At 38.4% G+C, this 19,207-nt stretch overlaps 1 long non-coding RNA gene across 1 annotated transcript in view; it reads right to left on the bottom strand.

Moving 5' to 3' along the window:
- LOC147579214 (uncharacterized) overlaps window positions 1-18,484 on the bottom strand; it is an 88,739-nt gene extending 70,255 nt beyond the window's left edge. Inside the window, exon 1 of the long non-coding RNA XR_015253141.1 lies at window positions 18,401-18,484. This is a non-coding gene — a long non-coding RNA (uncharacterized LOC147579214). The remainder of the gene's footprint in view (window positions 1-18,400) is intronic.
- Between the last annotated feature and the right edge of the window lie 723 nt (window positions 18,485-19,207).

Raw genomic sequence — 19,207 nt, 5'->3', positions numbered from 1 at the left:
CATGTGTTAAGTAGCAGTCAGAGACAAATAGTTGAGGTAACGGTTCCAGTGGAGCTAACTTCTTTCTCTCACCACATTTCTCTCTTTAGAGTCTGAGAGTGAGATTCAGACCCTCAGGGTTCACAGACTGGAGGGAATCCTATTCTAGAAACAAGTCGACATAAAGGCTTTGCTCAGCTAAGATCTAACTGCGTTTTTCTATACATCAAACTCCAGAGCTTGATTATATAAGCAAGGATGTTATATATTCAAGTTATTATATATTTATTACACAGCCTACATCTAACTTGAACTCAAAACATGAAACCATCTCATTTTTTATTGGAGATATTTACAATCTGTCCAACCGAAGACCTTTGTTTCATGTTCACATTATTTTCTGAGGTTTAAAATCACTGGAACATAAAAATAAACTATGGTATAGGAATATACTGAAAAATGAAAAGGAAGGTGGCAAGAGAATGGGACTGGAACAACCTGACCAAACTTTAACCTCATTTTGGACATCGACACAACCCCGAATGGAATGCGCCAGAAGATGACTAGTAAAACATGCAGTAAGTTAATTAGGCTCTGGAGCACCTGGTGGCTCAGTCAGCTGAGCATCCAACTTCGGCTCAGGTCATAATCTCACAGTCCGTGAGTTTGGCCCCACGTCGGGCTCTGTGCTGACAGCTCAGAGCCTGGGTCCTGCTTTGGATTCTGTGTCTCCTTCTCTCTCTTTTCCCCTCCCCCAGTCACACTTTGTCTCAAAAATAAACACTTAAAAAAATTAATTATGTACCAATCTCTCAAGGAAGAATGAGCATGGCTTTTCCTTAGAACACCCCTTCTTTGATCCAAACGCTTTCCATATACCAGGTATGTGCCCTTGGGGGAGCACAAGTACTGGAAATAAAGAGTAGTGTTCCAGAGGGTCCACTAGCAAAATATTTCCCTACCCAGATGGAAAAGAATTGGCTACTAATGACCCTGCATGATTTAAGGAAGGCCATGTAAATTTCCCCTCCTCCTGACCCCAAGTACACCAATTCAACCCTATCCTCCTTCCCCAACTTATTTGTGACTGATCTCAAATTCTAGAACTGAAGTTTCATTGAATCGGCCTTCTTTGCAAGGAAAATTCAATTTTTAAATTTGTAAACACCTCGGAAAAAACAACAAATTAGGTTGCTAACAACACAGTAGTATTGTGAGGGAATTACGTATGTAGAAAAGGGTTTAGAATATGTGGGATACGTCCTTCTTTTTCCTCTCCGAAGTATTTTTCCTCAGCCTAAACTTTGAGCCCAATAGAGAATAAAATGTCCTTAGATCCTCGGGATTCATCAGAGACTCTTAGAGAACAAACAAGGTGTAGGTGTATGGGGGGGATGGGAGAAGGGCATGCCTAAGGAGGAAGAGGAAAAATGTCAGAGCCTACACATTTGAATTTCTGCTATACGCCAAGCTAGATCACTTTGCCTTTTAATACCACAGAAATAAGAGACACCTGTAGACAGTCCACAAAGAAGATCCTTGTAACAATATCTTAGGAAGCCTCAGACAGAACTCAGGAACAGAAAAATAAATAGAGGAGTTTAAGCACAGTTAGTTTCATGCAGGAACATCAACTCAGCAGGGACAAGACATGAAACAGACCTATGGTTCAAACATACCACTGAGTATCTAGACTATTTCCTGAAATGAGCTTCTTGGATATAAATAGCAAAGTAATACAAATATACATACTTTTTACTAACCTAACTTTAATGGTCCCTGGACTCTGCTTTAAAGTGAATCTGAAAATGCAATGCACTTGGTTGAGGAAGGGTTGCTTTTTGAACCTTAATGAACATTACGGCTAATGGAACTATGCCTTAAAATTCAATTTGGAGACAAAATCGTGAAAAGGAGTGTTTTCTTATTGATAATCTCTTCTGCTGTTATTTGTATTTTACATGTAGACAAATATTTCACAAGTTAAGAAAACATACAGCAACAGTTAATAACTTGGTTACCATTCTTAACCAGATTAAAAGGGATTTCATTTAACAAGTGCATCATTAGTTTATTTATGATAATGAATGACTGTAATGTTCTCTTGGGTATTAGAAAATTTAGAAAATTTTCATATGATATAAAAAGATAATTTTAAAAGCTTGTATTTCACCACATAGAAATAAATATTTTAGCATTTTGAGGTACTTTCTTCTACAATTTTTCCCGGGAGTTTGAGTGTAAAGCTGGTTTTCTGAAGATAGCTGTTATTTTCTTTTAGATGTGCCATCATCCTGATTTGACCAAGTAAATGTTCAAATAATCATAATCACTGAAAAGATATTTGATCAGGTTTAGGAATAATTGTTAAATTTTAAGTGTAATAATATTATTAAAGTTATGTTTTAAAGATTAGAAAGTAGGGGTGCCTGGGTGGCTCAGCCGGTTAAGCGTCCGACTTCAGCTCAGGTCACAATCTCGCGGTCTGTGAGTTCGAGCCCCGCGTCGGGCTCTGGGCTGATGGCTCAGAGCCTGGAGCCTGCTTCCGATTCTGTGTCTCCCTCTCTCTCTGCCCCTCCCCCGTTCATGCTCGGTCTCTCTCTGTCTCATAAATAAATAAATAAATTTTAAAAAAAATAAATAAAAATAAAGATTAGAAAGTAAATTTCAGTAGTTGGAATGGTATGAGCTCTTGGATTCGCTTTACAATAATGCAGAGTGGGATGAAGTGATACAGTCTAGGAGTTAACAATTGAAGATAAATAAGGGATACATGGCCTTTCATATACCATTTTTTAATGAAAAGTTTAAAATATTTTAAGTTATAGTCTATGATTGCTGGTATGTTATATATCCATTTATCGACACCTTGAACTTCACTACTTATAACTTAACTTCTATACTCATTTATGTTTATGCCAGTTTTACTTGTTAAGAGCAGAAATAGGTTTGTAATGTCACTCAAACCATTATGTTTGGCTAAATTTTTTCCAAGGTCCAAGGTTTTTTGTTTTTGTTTTGTTTTGCTTCATTCTGCAATTAGGTTATTTATTCTAATAACATATGTCCTTTCTCTTTCTTCATTTATATGCATCTAATATTTTATTGACATGTTTTCTGGTCCCAGTTAATTTTTTGCCTCAGGTTTTAACTCCAATACTTACTTTTTCTTTTTGTTTTTGCTGGATAATTCTTGAGAATCCTTTTGTTGTTCTGGTTGTTGTTTAAATTCTCTGGCACTTTGTCTTTAGATTTTCTGCTTAAGAAACTTTTTTAAATAACCATGATTATTATTAAATTGAGTAAAACTGACAACTGTTTTCTTTCATAAATCCCATGTTTAAAATTGTAGTTCTCATCTTGAACTTTTTATTTTTTACTAACAATATGTGATGGATTCACATGTATATACATACATGTATAAACATATGGACTTATTTTCTTTTAAACTCTGCAGAAATATGGTAGTTATGTAAACTCCTTTTAATTCTATTAGTAATAGAATTTAAGTACTGTAAAACATTCCTTAAACATTAACCTTGTTTCCATAAATTTGAAATCAAGAAATGAAAGGTTTAGCCTAACTTTATCCTATATAAAATGAAAAATTCAATAGATTTTTATTTCCCTCGCCACACCCTACTCATTACTATTTTTGGATGATGTAATAAAGGGTGTGGTTTCAAAATGCTGTTATTAAATTATTTATAAAAGCAATCTTACCTTCTAGGTTGTTTTGATTTACAATTCATTTCTGTAGCATGCATAACAAAAATCTAGATAACATGTTTTATTAACTTTGATCCTTATCTGTAATTTTACATTATGACATATCTTTTATATGAGACATTAGTGTTTATATTGTAAAGTATTATAAGACACAGAATTCCAATCTCACTTTGTATCCTTAATTTCTAAAACTATATTACTAATAGAATTTATTTTCTTCAAAAGATTCTATATGAAACTATAAGAGGGAACACTTCCCTACTCATTCTATGAGGCCAGAAATACTCAAATACCAAAACCAAAGACATTACAAGAAAAAAAAGCTACATAAAAAAATAAAGTAAAAGAAATTTTAAAAAAAGCAGCAGACTAATTTGTAAACTTAATTTTGCATTTAAGACAATGTAGCAAATGGAATCCAGAAATAAGTTTTATCAGATAATATACCATCACTAAGTAGGATTCATCTCAGAGATACAAGGTAGTTGTATCATTTGATAATAAATCAATGAAATTTACCATATTAACAAACTAGAGGGGAAAAGCATGTTTTCTCAGTAGATACAGAAAAACCATTTGTAAAAACTTAACAGTCATTCATGATAAAAAAGAGTAAACTAGGAATACAAGGGAACTTCCTCAACTTGATAAAGGCCATTCAACATAAACCTACAGCAACATATTTAATGATTTTCTACTATAAAACAAGGAAGTTGGCTTTCATCCTTAGATGGATTGGGAAGGTAGAAATAAAACTATTTTTATTCATAAACGATATAATCGTCTATGTGTAAAATCCTAAGGAACTCACAAAGAAACTAGAAATGAGAGTCTAGCAAGTTCATAGAATATAATTATGAGGTCAATTATCTCTCTTGATCTATAGTTTCAAAGCAATTCCAACCAAACTCCCAGAAAGTTGCATCTACAATAAATGGGTGAAGGATCCTGGGAAGATGGCCTAGGAGGACGCTGGGCTCACCCCGCGTCCTGCTGATCACTTAGATTCCACCTACACCTGCCTAAATAACCCAGAAAACCGCCAGAAGACTAGCAGAATGGAGTCTCCGGAGCAGACGAGAGGCCCTCGGAAGAGGGTAGGAAGGGCCGAGAGGCGGTGCGAGCTGCACAGACTGGCGAGAGGCAGCCAGAGCAGAGGGGTGGCCCGCCAGCCAAGCAGAGCCCCCGAGTCTGGCTGGCAAAAGCGGAGGGGCCGGAGGGAGTGTGTTCCGACAGCAAGCAGGACCTGACATCTAGAAGGTTATAAGCTAAAAGCTCTGCTCGGACAACAGGAGGGCTGGAGGACAACAGGAGGGAGAGTTGTTGGGCCCCGGACGACAGAGCTCAGCTTGGCGGGGAACAAAGGCGCTCACCAGCGCCATCTCCCTCGCCCATCCCCCAGCCAAAATCCCAAAGGGCACCAGTTCCTGCCAGGGAACTTGCTTGCCCCACGCAATCACCCAACACTGCGCTTCTGCTGATCCATCCCTCAGGCGGGTCTGACTCCCTCCTGGTGCCGCAGGGCCCCTCCCAAAGCGGATCTCTGATGGAAAAGCAAGCTGAACCTGCCCCTCCCGCCCCTGTGCACCCTGCCGATCCACCCCAACTAATATGCCAGATCCCCAGCACCACAAGCCTGACAGTGTGCAAGTAGCCCAGACGGGCCACACCACCCCACAGTGAATCCCGCCCCTAGGAGAGGGGAAGAGAAGGCACATACCAGTCTGACTGTGGCCCCAGCGGTGGGCTGGGGGCAGACATCAGGTCTGACTGCGGCCCCGCCCACCAACTCAAGTTATTCAAGACAGCACAGGGGAAGTGCCCTGCAGTCTCACACCACTCGAGGGACTATCCAAAATGACGAACGGAAGAATTCCTCTCAGAAAAACATCCAGGAAATAACAACAGCTAACGAACTGATCAAAAATGACTTAAACAATATAACAGAAAGTGAATTTAGAAGAATAGTCATAAAATTAATCACTGGGCTAGAAAACAATATAAAGGACAGCAGAGAATCTCTTGCTACAGAGATCTAGGGACTAAAGAACAGCCAGGAGGAGCTAAAAAATGCTATCAACGAGTTGCAAAATAAAATGGAGACAACAACGGCTCGGATTAAAGAGGCAAAGGAGAGAATAGGTGAACTAGATGATAAAATTATGGAAAAAGAAGAAGCTGAGAAAAAGAGAGATAAAAAAATCCAGGAGTATGAGGGGAAAATTAGAAAACTAAGTGATGCACTAAAGAGAAATAATATACGCATAATTGGTATTCCAGAGGAGGAAGAGAGAGGGAAAGGTGCTGAAGGTGTACTTGAAGAAATAATAGCTGAGAACTTCCCCGATCTGGGGAAGGAAAAAGGCATTGAAATCCAAGAGGCACAGAGAACTCCCTTCAAACGGAACTTGAATCGATCTTCTGCACAACATATCATAGTGAAACTGGCAAAATACAAGGATAAAGAGAAAATTCTGAAAGCAGCTAGAGATAAACGTGCTCTAACATATAAGGGAGACCTGTAAGACTCGTGACCGATCTCTCTACTGAAACTTGGCAGGCCAGAAAGGAATGGCAGGAGATCTTCCATGTGATGAACAGAAAAAATATGCAGCCGAGAATCCTTTATCCAGCAAGTTTGTCATTTAGAATAGAAGGAGAGATAAAGGTCTTCCCAAATAAACAAAAACTGAAGGAATTCGTCACCACTAAACCAACCCTACAAGAGATCCTAAGGGGGATCCTGTGAGACAAAGTATCAGAGACATCACTACAAGCATGAAACCTACAGACATCACAATGACTCTAAACCCGTATCTTTCTATAGTAACACTGAATGTAAATGGACTAAATGCGCCAACCAAAAGACATAGGGTATCAGAATGGATAAAAAAAACAAGACCCATCTATTTGCTGTCTACAAGATACTCATTTTAGACCTGAGGACACCTTCAGATTGAGAGTGAGGGGATGGAGAACTATTTATCATCCCACTGGAAGTCAAAAGAAAGCTGGAGTAGCCATACTTATATCAGACAAACTAGACTTTAAATTAAAGGCTGTAACAAGAGATGAAGAAGGGCATTATATAATAATCACGGGGTCTATCCATCAGGAGAGCTAACAATTATAAATGTCTATGCGCCGAATACAGGAGCCCCCAAATATATAAAACAATTACTCACTAACATAAGCAACCTTATTGATTAGAATGTGGTCATTGCAGAGGACTTTAACACTCCACTTACAGAAATGGATAGACCATCTAGACACACGGTCAATAAAGAAACAAGGGCCCTGAATGATACATTGGATCATATGGACTTGACAGATATATTTAGAACTCTGCATCCCAAAGCAACAGAATATACTTTCTTCTCGAGTGCACATGGAACATTCTCCAAGATAGATCACATACTGGGTCACAAAACAGCCCTTCATAAGTATACAAGAATTGAAATCATACCATGCATACTTTCAGACCACAATGCTATGAAGCTTGAAATCAACCACAGGAAAAAGTCTGGAAAACCTTCAAAAGCATGGAGGTTAAAGAACACCCTACTAAAGAATGAATGGGTCAACCAGGCAATTAGAGAAGAAATTAAAAAACATATGGAAACAAATGAAAATGAAAATACAACAATCTAAACGCTTTGGGATGCAGCAAATGCAGTCCTGAGAGGAAAATACATTGCAATCCAGGCCTATCTCAAGAAACAAGAAAAATCCCAAATACAAAATCTAACAGCACACCTAAAGGAAATAGAAGCAGAATAGCAAAGACAGCCTAAATCCAGCAGAAGAAGAGAAATAATAAAGATCAGAGCAGAAATAAACAATATAGAATATAAAAAAACTGTAGAGCAGATCAACAAAACCAAGAGTTGGTTATTTTTTTGACAAATTAAACAAAATTGATAAACCTCTAGCCAGGTTTGTCAAAAAAAAAAAAAAAAAAAAAGGGAGATGACCCAAATAGATAAAATCATGAATGAAAATGGAATTATTACAACCAATACCTCAGAGATACAAACAATTATCAGGGAATACTATGAAAAATTATATGCCAACAAATGGGACAACCTGGAAGAAATGGACAAATTCCTCAACACCCACACTCTTCCAAAACTCAATCAGGAGGAAATAGAAAGCTTGAACAGACCCATAACCAGCGAAGAAATTGAATCAGTCATCAAAAATCTCCCAACAAATAAGAGTCCAGGACCAGATGGCTTCCCAGGGGAGTTCTACCAGACGTTTAAAGCAGAGATAATACCTATCCTTCTCAAGTTATTCCAAAAAATAGAAAGGGAAGGAAAACTTCCAGACTCATTCTATGAAGCCAGTATTACTTTGATTCCTAAACCAGACAGAGACCCAGCAAAAAAAGAGAACTACAGGCCAATATCCCTGATGAATATGGATGCAAAAATTCTCAATAAGTTACTAGCAAATCGAATTCAACAGCATATAAAAAGAATTATTCACCATGATCAAGTGGGATTCATCCCTGGGATGCAGGGCTGGTTCAACATTCACAAATCAATCCATGTGATACATCACATTAATAAAAGAAAAGATAAGAACCATATGATCCTGTGAATTGATACAGAAAAGGCCTTTGACCAAATTCAGCAACTTTTCTTAATAAAAACCTTCGAGAAAGTCGGGATAGAAGGAACATACTTAAAGATCATCAAAGCCATTTATGAAAAGCCCACAGCTAACATCATCCTCAATGGGGAAAAACTGAGAGCTTTTTCCCTGAGAACAGGAACACGACAGGGATGTCCACTCTCACTGCTGTTGTTTAACGTAGTGTTGGAAGCGCTAGCATCAGCAATCAGACAACAAAAGGAAATCAAAGGCATCAAAATTGGCAAAGATGAAGTTAAGCTTTCACTTTTTGCAGATGACATGATATTATACATGGAAAATCCGATAGACTCCACCAAAAGTCTGCTAGAACTGATACATGAATTCAGCAAAGTTGCAGGATACAAAATCAATGTACAGAAATCAGTTGCATTCTTATACACTAACAATGAAGCAACAGAAAGACAAATAAAGAAACTGATCCCATTCACAATTGCACCAAGAAGCATAAAATACCTAGGAATAAATCTAACCAAAGATGTAAAAGATCTGTATGCTGAAAACTATAGAAATCTTATGAAGGAAATTGAAGAAGATATAAAGAAATGGAAAAACATTCCGTGCTCATGGATTGGAAGAATAAATATGTCAAAATGTCAATACTACCCAAAGCTATCTACACATTCAATGCAATCCCAATCAAAATTGCACCAGCATTCTTCTGGAAACTAGAACAAGCAATCCTAAAATTCATATGGAACCACAAAAGTCCCCGAATAGCCAAAGTAATTTTGAAGAAGACCAAAGCAGGAGGCATCACAATCCCAGGCTTTAGCCTCTACTACAAAGCTGTCATCATCAAGACAGCATGGTATTGGCACAAAAACAGACACATAGACCAATGGAATGGAATAGAAACCCCAGAACTAGACCCACAAACGTATGGCCAACTCATCTTTGACAAAGCAGGAAAGAACATCCAATGGAAAAAAGACAGTCTCTTTAACAAATGGTGCTGGGAGAACTGGACAGCAACATGCAGAAGGTTGAAGCTAGACCACTTTCTCACACCATTCACAAAAATAAACTCAAAATGGATAAAGGACCTGAATGTGAGACAGGAAACCATCAAAACCCTAGAGGAGAAAGCAGGAAAAGACCTCTCTAACCTCAGCCGTGGCCATTTCTTACTCGACACATCCCCAATGGCAAGGGAATTACAAGCAAAAATGAACTACTGGGACGTTATGAAGATAAAAGTCTTCTGCACAGCAAAGGAAACAACCAACAAAACTAAAAGGCAACCAACGGAATGGGAAAAGATATTTGCAAATGACATATCGGACAAAGGGCTAGTATCCAAAATCTATAAAGAGCTCACCAAACTCCACACCTGAAAAGCAAATAACCCAGTGAAGAAATGGGCAGAAAACATGAATAGACACTTCTCTAAAGAAGACATCCGGATGGCCAACAGGCACATGAAAAGATGCTCAACATCTCTCCTCATCAGGGAAATACAAATCAAAACCACACTCAGATATCACCTCATGCCAGTCAGAGTGGCCAAAATGAACAAATCAGGAGACTATAGATGCTGGAGAGGATGTGGAGAAACAGGAACCCTCTTGCACTGTTGGTGGGAATGCAAACTGGTGCAGCCACTCTGGAAAACAGTGTGGAGTTTCCTCAAAAAACTAAAAATAGACCTACCCTATGACCCAGCAATAGCACTGCTAGGAATTTATCCAAGGGATACAGGAATACTGATGCATAGGGACACTTGTACCCCAATGTTTATAGCAGCACTCTCAACAATAGCCAAATTATGGAAAGAGCCTAAATGTCCATCAACTGATGAATGGATAAAGAAGATGTGGTTTATATATACAATGGAGTACTACGTGGCAATGAGAAAGAATGAAATATGGCCCTTTGTAGCAACATGGATGGAACTGGAGAGTGTGATGCTAAGTGAAATAAGCCATACAGAGAAAGACAGATACCATATGGTTTCACTCTTATGTGGATCCTGAGAAACTTAACAGAAACCCATGGGGGAGGGGAAGGGAAAAAAAAAAAGAGGTTAGAGTGGGAGAGAGCCAAAGCATAACAGACTCTTAAAAACTGAGAACAAACTGAGGGTTGATGGGCAGTGGGAGGGAGGGGAGTTTGGGTGATGAGTATTGAGGAGGGCACCTTTTGGGATGAGCACTGGGTGTTGTATGGAAACCAATTTCCCAATAAACTTCATATATTGAAAAAAATAAAAAATAAAAAATAAATAAATAAAATAAATGGGGAAGTGTGAGGAATAGTCCAAACAATTTAAAAAAGAAAAACAAGGTTGGAGAATGCATCCTTCCTGAGTTCAATATTTACTATAAAGTTAGTAACTGAGATAACATGTGATTGGCAGGAGAATAGATGTACAAATTGGAACAATGATCCACAAGTATTTGATAAATAAACTTTCAATACATGTTCTAAGGTAATGAGGAAGGGATAGTCCTTTCATCAAATGATGCACAGACAATGGATATCAATGTGAATAAATGAAGAAAGGTAGAGGTAGAGACAAGGGGAGGAGGAAATTTTTATCTTTACCTAACAACATACTAAACACTAAAATGGATCCTAAGTTTCAGTGGAAAAACTAAAAATATTAAGTTTCTAGAAAAAATTATGAGGAAACCTTAACTTTAGAGTAGGCAAAATTTTCTTAGATTATTAAAAGTATAAGACATAAGGAAGAAAATTGATAAATAGAACTTCATAAAAATTCACACCTTTTGCTCTTCAAATAGCACATTATGAAAGAGGCCAACTGGAAGAAAATGTTTTCAAAATATATAATAAAAGACCTATTCCAGAATTCATACAGAATCTCAAAACTCAGTAATACAAAGGCAAGCAACTCCATTCAAAAATTGCATTTGAACAGACACTTTGCCAAAGATACAGAAATGGCAAAATGAATGGCAAATAAACATATGAAAAGATGCTTAGTATTCTTAGTTATTAGGAAAATGCAAATTAAATACAATGTTAGATACCATTTCATGTGCACTAGAATAGCTGGAATGAAAAAGACTGACAATACCAAATGCTGACGAGGATAAGCATTCCAGGAACTCTCACACATTGCTGGGGGAAACACAAAACGGTATGTATATAGTCCATTCGGAAAACAGATTGGCAGTTTCTTATAACATTGGATATTCACCTACAATATGACCTGTTAATCCAACTCCTAGGTATTTGTCAAAGACAGATGAAAACCTATGCTTACACTAAAATAAACTCCAATGTTTCTAACAGGTTACTCATAATAGCCAAAATGAAAAATGTCTATCAACTGTTGGATAAACAAATCATGGTATATCCATAAAATCAAATAGTCAGCAATAAAGAACTGCTGATACACGCAACAATAAATCTCAAAACAATTGTAATAAATGGAAGTATATACTGTATGATTTTACTTACATCACATTCTAGTGACAGAAGTAGAGAAGTAGTTTCCAGAGCCAAGAACTGGGGGAAGGAGTTAACTACCAAGGGGCATAAGGGAACTTTACAGTGCTAGAAATGCTTTATATCATGACTGTGGCACTGGCTATATACCTGTATGTATTTGTCAAAATGTACTGAAATGTAGATTTTTTAAGTGTTTCATTTTATTGTATATGAGTTACAGCTCAATGAAACTGATTTTTTTTTCCACGAAGGCTTCTAACATAAAGACATTTTCAGACAAAAAAATTAATAAATCCTGCAAGTCACTATTACTCTAAATACATCAAACTTGAGTCACTTTACATCATCCCACAGCAATGGAGGCAAAACTAGGAGACAGGAATAAACAATTTATTAATCTTAATAAACTCAAGTATTTATTGCATAGCTATTATGTAACTGTAACATTGCGCAAGGTAATGGATATAATAATAATCATAGCATTGATCTTTATCTGCTTTAAATTTTGGTTGAAAGACAAAAACAAGTACTTTTTTACCATGAGGGTGAAGGATGAAAATATTTTGGAAGTGCATGGTCCGTATAGTGGACAGAGCTGGGATTTGACCTTAGCTCATTCTTCATTTTGGTAGGCAACTCAATATTCAGTCATCTGTTGGTTCAATTCAAATGCTCTTGACTGAATGTGTGCTCTGTGCCTAGGACTGCCACTGTGTGGCTTAGAGGGATATGCCCCAGTAAACACTCAGTTTTTGTAAATAATTCATCTTCTCTGAAATTTTTTGGAACCTGTTATTGAACATGGTCCCCCTTATATCTCCTTTCACAAGACAGAATTGGAGAGTGAAAATGGAGACAAGTCACAAGAATGTTTTACTCCTGGATGTAAACCTCTCTGTCTACCTTGGCTGTTCCTAGTCAACAGCTGTCCATTGTGACAATGTTCTATTCTGTTGACAGTATCCCCCAGTTCCCTCCTTTGGGGTGAGTATCAAGGGTATTTGCTGCCCCTGTCCTGCCTCAGACCCCTCCTGGGTCTCCGGCAGTGACCTGAGTGCTCCTCTTTGACCACTGTTCCCCATTCTCCCCATTTGCTCCCCGTTGCTGTGCAGGTGCCTTTCATCCACAGAGCATTTACTGTTGATCCTGACAACTTTTCTTTCCCCTCAAAGTATTAGTGCTTTCCCTTTTATAAAAAAAACTTTCATAGATTAATTGCTTCCTCTTTTGTTATAAGATTTCTTGGAACGTCAAATGTATTGAGGAGTACAAACTCCTTAACTCCCTTCCGTCCCAGGGAATGAAGAGTCCCAGCAGACTACAGGCTTCCTCCCTAATACACTGTCTGCTTTGACAATGAATAAATAAATAAATAAATAAATAAATAAATAAATAAATAAATAACAAGTGGTTGAATGATGAGTCAGTAATTCTTATAGAAGGGAAGACTCCAATATTTTAAAAAAAATCCCTATTTTAGCCATCCATAAAGTGTTTTTTTCTTTACAAATGTGACAGTTTTACAACTACCCTTCTCTTCAAGTGAAATTCTCAGTCATGCAGTAGAGTTTTTATATATTTCTGACTATTGGTAGCTAAATACACACACACTTATCCACAATAGCTTCATACCTTTAGTTACAAACATAATCATAGATCTTTTATTTGTAAATTTCTTTGATCCTTACACATCTTATTAGCACAAAGTCCAATTTCCTACCCACTTGTCTAAAAATTCTAGGGACTATTGAAAGGGCTCACTCCATTTTATCTTTTCTTAGTGCCATGGGCTTTTTATTCTTCTAAATATCCCGAGAGATAGTACTTGTCCACTACTGTGAAGGAAGATTCCATTTCCTTGGTAATCTGGTAAAGGGTGCCCTACCCATGCATGAGCTTCTGTGGGTGCAGCTTTAGGCATTCATCTCTTTCACTTCAAGTTTCCCAGCAGCTACCACTGCATGAACCTAGAATCCTCATACATCATTTCTTTCTGGCAACCACATGCTTTCCACTGGGGCCACTCCTCATAGCCAGAGCTATTAGAAATCTCCTTCAAAAGGACACTGCCCTCAGCAATCCCAAAGGGACTTCCTGTTCTCCTGCACACCTTGATATTGCTGGCAATTTTTCTTGTTAAAAAAGGAACCCACACACACTTCTGGTGGGACAATGCCTTCAATGGGAAAACTCATTGGTGACTGGGATGGCATTATATACTTATGTGTGTAATGGACTTATATACACACTTATATATACATGTGTATATATAAGGGTGTGTTAGTTTGAGCTCAATTAAAAAAAAAAAAAACCCTGCTAACTGAGTTAGCCACTGGTATATAATATATATAATATATACCCAGCCACTGGCATAGAAGACGGTTCTCTCTCAAGAACTGTAGGAAACCAAGCAAATAAGCAACCACAATCCTGTGTGATAAGTACTGTTTCAGAGTTTTGCATGGAATACAGATACTGGGAACAACATTCACGAATAAATTTTACGATGGGGTAGCAAATTCAGTAGAATCTTGTCACTATTGGCAGTTTTTATTCCATAATTAGGCCATGGATGCATCGCTTGATTTCTTTCTTTTGTCTTGGATTCGTGATATACTGAGAGTTGTTTTGTCTTAGAAATAAAACTTAATAAAAAAAAACTAACAGCACATATATTCTAGTTTAATGCTTGCATCTGTATTTCTGGTATAGAGAAAAAGTATACATTAAAATCGCAACAAATAAAGATTTTATAAAGCTTAAATGGACACATTGCATTGTGGGTAGTGTTGGTATAGGGAATATATACATTGTAAAAGTTTTTTTGTAATTTTTTAATGTTTATTTTTGAGAGACAGAGGAGACACGCACACAGAGACACGCGCGCAGAGACAGAGACACACACACAGAGACACACACACACAGACACACACAGAGAGACAACGAGCAGGAGAGAGGCAGAGAGAGAGGGAGACACAGAGTTGGAAGCAGGCTCCAGGCTCTGAGCTGTCAGCACAGGGCCCAGTGCAGGCCTTGGGGCCACAAACCGTGAGACCATGACCTGAGCCGAAGTCGGTCGCTTATCCAACTGAGCCACCCAGCTGCTCCATCTATAAAAGGATTTTTATCTGAGTGTATTCAATTTAATTAAAACTTCTGGCACAATCAATTTGGTTGGTACACTCAACAAGATCATTCGTCAATACCTGAGCTGACCACACTTCTAACGCATGAATTGTTGGGGGCCCCTGGGTGGCTCAGTCAGTTAAGCATCCGATTTCAGCACAGGTCAAGATCTCTCGGGTTTGTGAGTCCGGGCCCGCGCCTGGGGTGAGCCCAACTTCTCCCCACCCCCACTCTCTGCCCCTCTGGGATTCTCTCTCTCCCTCTCTCTCTGTCCGTCACTCGCGCCCTCTCTCAAAAAAAAAAAAAAAAAAAGAAAAAAGAAAAAAGAGGGGGGGCTCACAGCTTTGTAATAACCAGCCCTGAGAAGTAGCAAGCTTATTCTACTCTTTTTCATACTGGCATCTAATTCCATATAAAACACTGACAGTGGCAACTACAGCAGAAGATCCAAATTGTATCAAACCCCCCCCACACACGGACATTCCAGTCGTTTAACCGTTTTCATTATTATTGTTCTATTTTGACATGAAACTTTGACAGAAGTTAGAAATCTTGGTAGGTTTTAATTTTTTTTTTTTTTTAGTAATAAAGGAATTATTTTTAAAGGTTTTATCGATTCGGGACTTATTATGAATGTTTACATCAAAAGCGGAGAAGAGAAAAAAGCTAAAAAACCTTCACAATTTATTAGTATATAAGGATTTTAATCTATTTTCTTGTAACCAAAAATTACTGGCCTATTTATTAGGTACTTCTGGGGACTTTATCAGCCGCTGAGCAAGACCAGAAACACCCTGGAAGTGGTTTAACTCTACTCTACTTGTGCGCAATTGTGTGTGAGTATTTCTGGAACACTATATAAACAGGTCTTTACATAAAACTTCAATGACTACATGTTCACTTAGCAGACTGTGAAACATTTTGAATGGAATAAATAACTTCATGAACTTCAGTGATTGCATGATGTCGTCTGCGGTGGGGTCAGGGAAGAGTTTGGAAAGAGATCAGGCTAATATTTACCTCTAGAATACGTAACCTAATGTCTGAGGTTAGTAACAATTTTCCAAACAGGAGAAGAAGATGCCCTATGTTGCCTATTGTGATTCTACTTGAAAACTTCAGCTTGATGGCTACCTCGTTTGCAAGCAGGAACATTGCTGGGGAAACAAGAAGTGCTCCAGTCACAAGCACTTATAAACCACTCAGGTCAGAATGGACGTGTGTAGGCAGTCTTGGGGGCGTGTGTATGCACCTTGTTGGAAAAGGGGTTTTGGCAAGATGAGCAAGTGTTGGGCAACATGTTTATAGGATTTGCACCACAGCCTCCAGGAAAACACCGACAGCAATATTTACTCAACATTACTTTTCATTCTTTTAATGTTCTTTCTTCTAAGAAGTAAATACACGGCATTTGGCATTTGTTTTGTTTGGTTTTAAAGTAACAGCTACCTTGTTAAACCTCAATTTTGACAGTGCTCGCTCGTACCTCAGGTTATACTAGTTCAGCTTCGTCAACTTGTAAATGGGAATAATTCAGAGAAACTCCCTGAAGTTAAAGCTCAAAGTGAAACCAACTTCCCAAAGTACCAGGAAATATTATTCAGAAAAAACAAAACTGCAACATTTGGTAAAACTTATTTTTCCCATCTTCTTAAACCACATTTGTTTTATTAGTATTAAAAACTACAGTGGTGTGAGGTCTGCAGCTGATAGTGGTTTGGTTCAAACCAGAGTCAGGGGCAGCTGCAAAAATACAGAAACATCTCGTCTGCTGCCATGCGAAGATTCGAGCATAACTCCTAGCAAGCCAGCTTTATTCAGACTATCTCGGGTTTATCATGTAAGAATCAAAGTCACATGTCTCTGCATGAGCCATGTTAGCTGAAAACCCTCTAGCCTAATAAGTAGAGAAACGTAACCACAAGAACCATGAGGCTTTCTACATTTGAAGGACAAATGAGGGAGGCATTCTCTTCTTACAGAGCAGTTTCTATCCCAGAAGCCTGCCCCATCCCATTCCTACAGCTCTTAATTGCCCCCTCACCTCCCTTCAAAGATTCTCCAACTAGAAATCGGTTAGGTAGTTGGTTCCAATAATACACGGCTCTCCTCCAAGAGAGTTACCGTCTGGTCTTTGGCCTGTAGTGCTAATTCATAATCCCTAGACTAGCTTTCAAATGCTTTTGAACCCATAAGCACAGCAAGAAATCCACTTTCATCCAGAGCCAGTATACATAGAAAACTGTAGCAAGAGCTTCTTGAAAAATATATATCTTTACTACATGTGATGCACTGATAGTTTCCATTTTATATTGTTTAATTTTATGTGGTTTTTGCACACCACCAAATTGACTCCATTACATACAAGTGCATCATGACCCACAGTTTATAAAATACTGCCAAAGTTCATTACTTTTCATGCCCAGCTGTGCATCAAAATCACCTGGGGAGTGTTCTCCAAATAAGCCAAGGCTGGCGAGGGGAGAATGGGGCGTGACTGCAGACAGTTTTAAAAGGCAGACAGTTTCTCCCAATAATTCGCTGTGTGACCTTAGATAGGTTACTTAACCTCTCAGAGTTTTAATTTCCTCACTTCCAAATAACGATAGAATCTTCCATACAGATTTGTTCTGGGTATGAAATGACATTTCTAGGACAATGCTTGGTTTTGGTATGGTAAGAACGCATTATTATTTTTAATAATCTTGTGACCATACTATTTTTATAGTTAAGTTGCATTACTGATATCTAATGGGGATTTTTCACAACATGTCCTAATCTGCCTTACACGCTGTGCCTTTCCTAGAGCCAAAAGTGGATTAGAACTCAGCCACCTCATTAATACCTTGCTTGGCTACTAAATTGGAGGTGCCTCAACAAGGTAATAATGAGGTGACCAAGTCCTAACCTGATCTTGGCCCCCACTAAATGTATTAATAAGGTGACCAGGTTTTAACCTGTTCTCGGCCTCATGGATATATTGGTTTTCAAAGCAAGTGAGAACCTGTTTTTAAAAGGCTATTAAAAACATCAAATCATGAGCCTAGGTGTTTTTTTTTTTTTTAAGAGAACATTAATAAGAGATACAAAGGAAAGAACTAGACAGAGTTCATTAGAAACTCCTAATATTAGTCTCTCACGTTGCCTTGTACCAATTTTCCTGAAGAACTAACATGGATTGCAATTCACGTTAGGTAAACATTTGGGCTTTTCCAGTGAATACTTTTCAATTTAACACAATATTCTATATCCATAGGTCCTAAATTGAATCCTGTAACAAAGATTTATCGAAAAGCCAACACTAACCACACTCAATTCAGAACTATGAGAACACTAAGAAAATGTGAAATGTAGTCCCTTCCCTCAAAGTGCTTGTAGTCCACTTGACAGAAGGAACTTACAAAGATGGGGATTAATAGAAACTTGGCTGCATAGTAAGACCACCAGATCGGGAGGCGATTGCCATTGAAAAGAGCGTGTTACTCACGTTCCCAAGCAGTGGGGAGGGCACACCCGTCAAGAAACCCCACACCAGGAAGCGTCCGTGAGGAGGCAGGGAGGTAGAGACACTGTGGGCGAGAGGCTTTATTGCAGTTCCTCCAGGAAGAAACAGGTGAGGCTGGGTAAGCAGGTTTAGGATTGACTAGTTTGAATAATGTTAGCATATTTAAGACATAGGCGCTCTCCGTAGCTGTCTGGTACCTGGCCCTGGGGTGTAGGTAGATAGATAGACATCTATCTACCTACTTATCTATCTACCTAGCTACTATCTATCTACCTACTACTTTCAGAGTGTGAAAGCCCAACAAAGGAAGTGATTGGAGGGGTGGGCTCTGAATTGGTTGGTTTGTTTTTGAAAAGCACTCTTGCAGGGCAATTGTTTAACATTTCTAGGAACTGGCTACACCTGGGGGAGGTGGTCTCTCCTGTGTCAACAAAGCCCCAGATTTCAAAGCACCAGAATACATAAAGCAAAAGACATGGTTAATACAGAAACAACCCAAAACTTGGAAAATGTTAACAACATAATTTACCACTAACGTGTGTATCAAATGCCAAAAGAATTGAGGAATTTAGGGAGTTGTCAACTTTGACTATACATTGGAATCACCCAGAGGATTATAAAAGTACTGCTCGAGTCCCTATCTTAGACTCTTAGTTTAGGGTGCAGCTGGGCATCAGGAGCTTTAAGAGCTTTCCAGGTGACTCTAATGTATAACCTAAGGTGACAACCACTAATTTAGAGCAAGTGTGACAGGACAGGTGGTGACAAGTGTATTTGGACCTTGAATGC

Source organism: Puma concolor, chromosome B4 (assembly GCF_028749965.1).
Source record: "Puma concolor isolate L17-30 chromosome B4, mPumCon1.1.hap2, whole genome shotgun sequence".
Lineage (NCBI taxonomy): Eukaryota > Metazoa > Chordata > Mammalia > Carnivora > Felidae > Puma > Puma concolor.
This window is presented reverse-complemented; position numbering and strand designations above follow the sequence as displayed.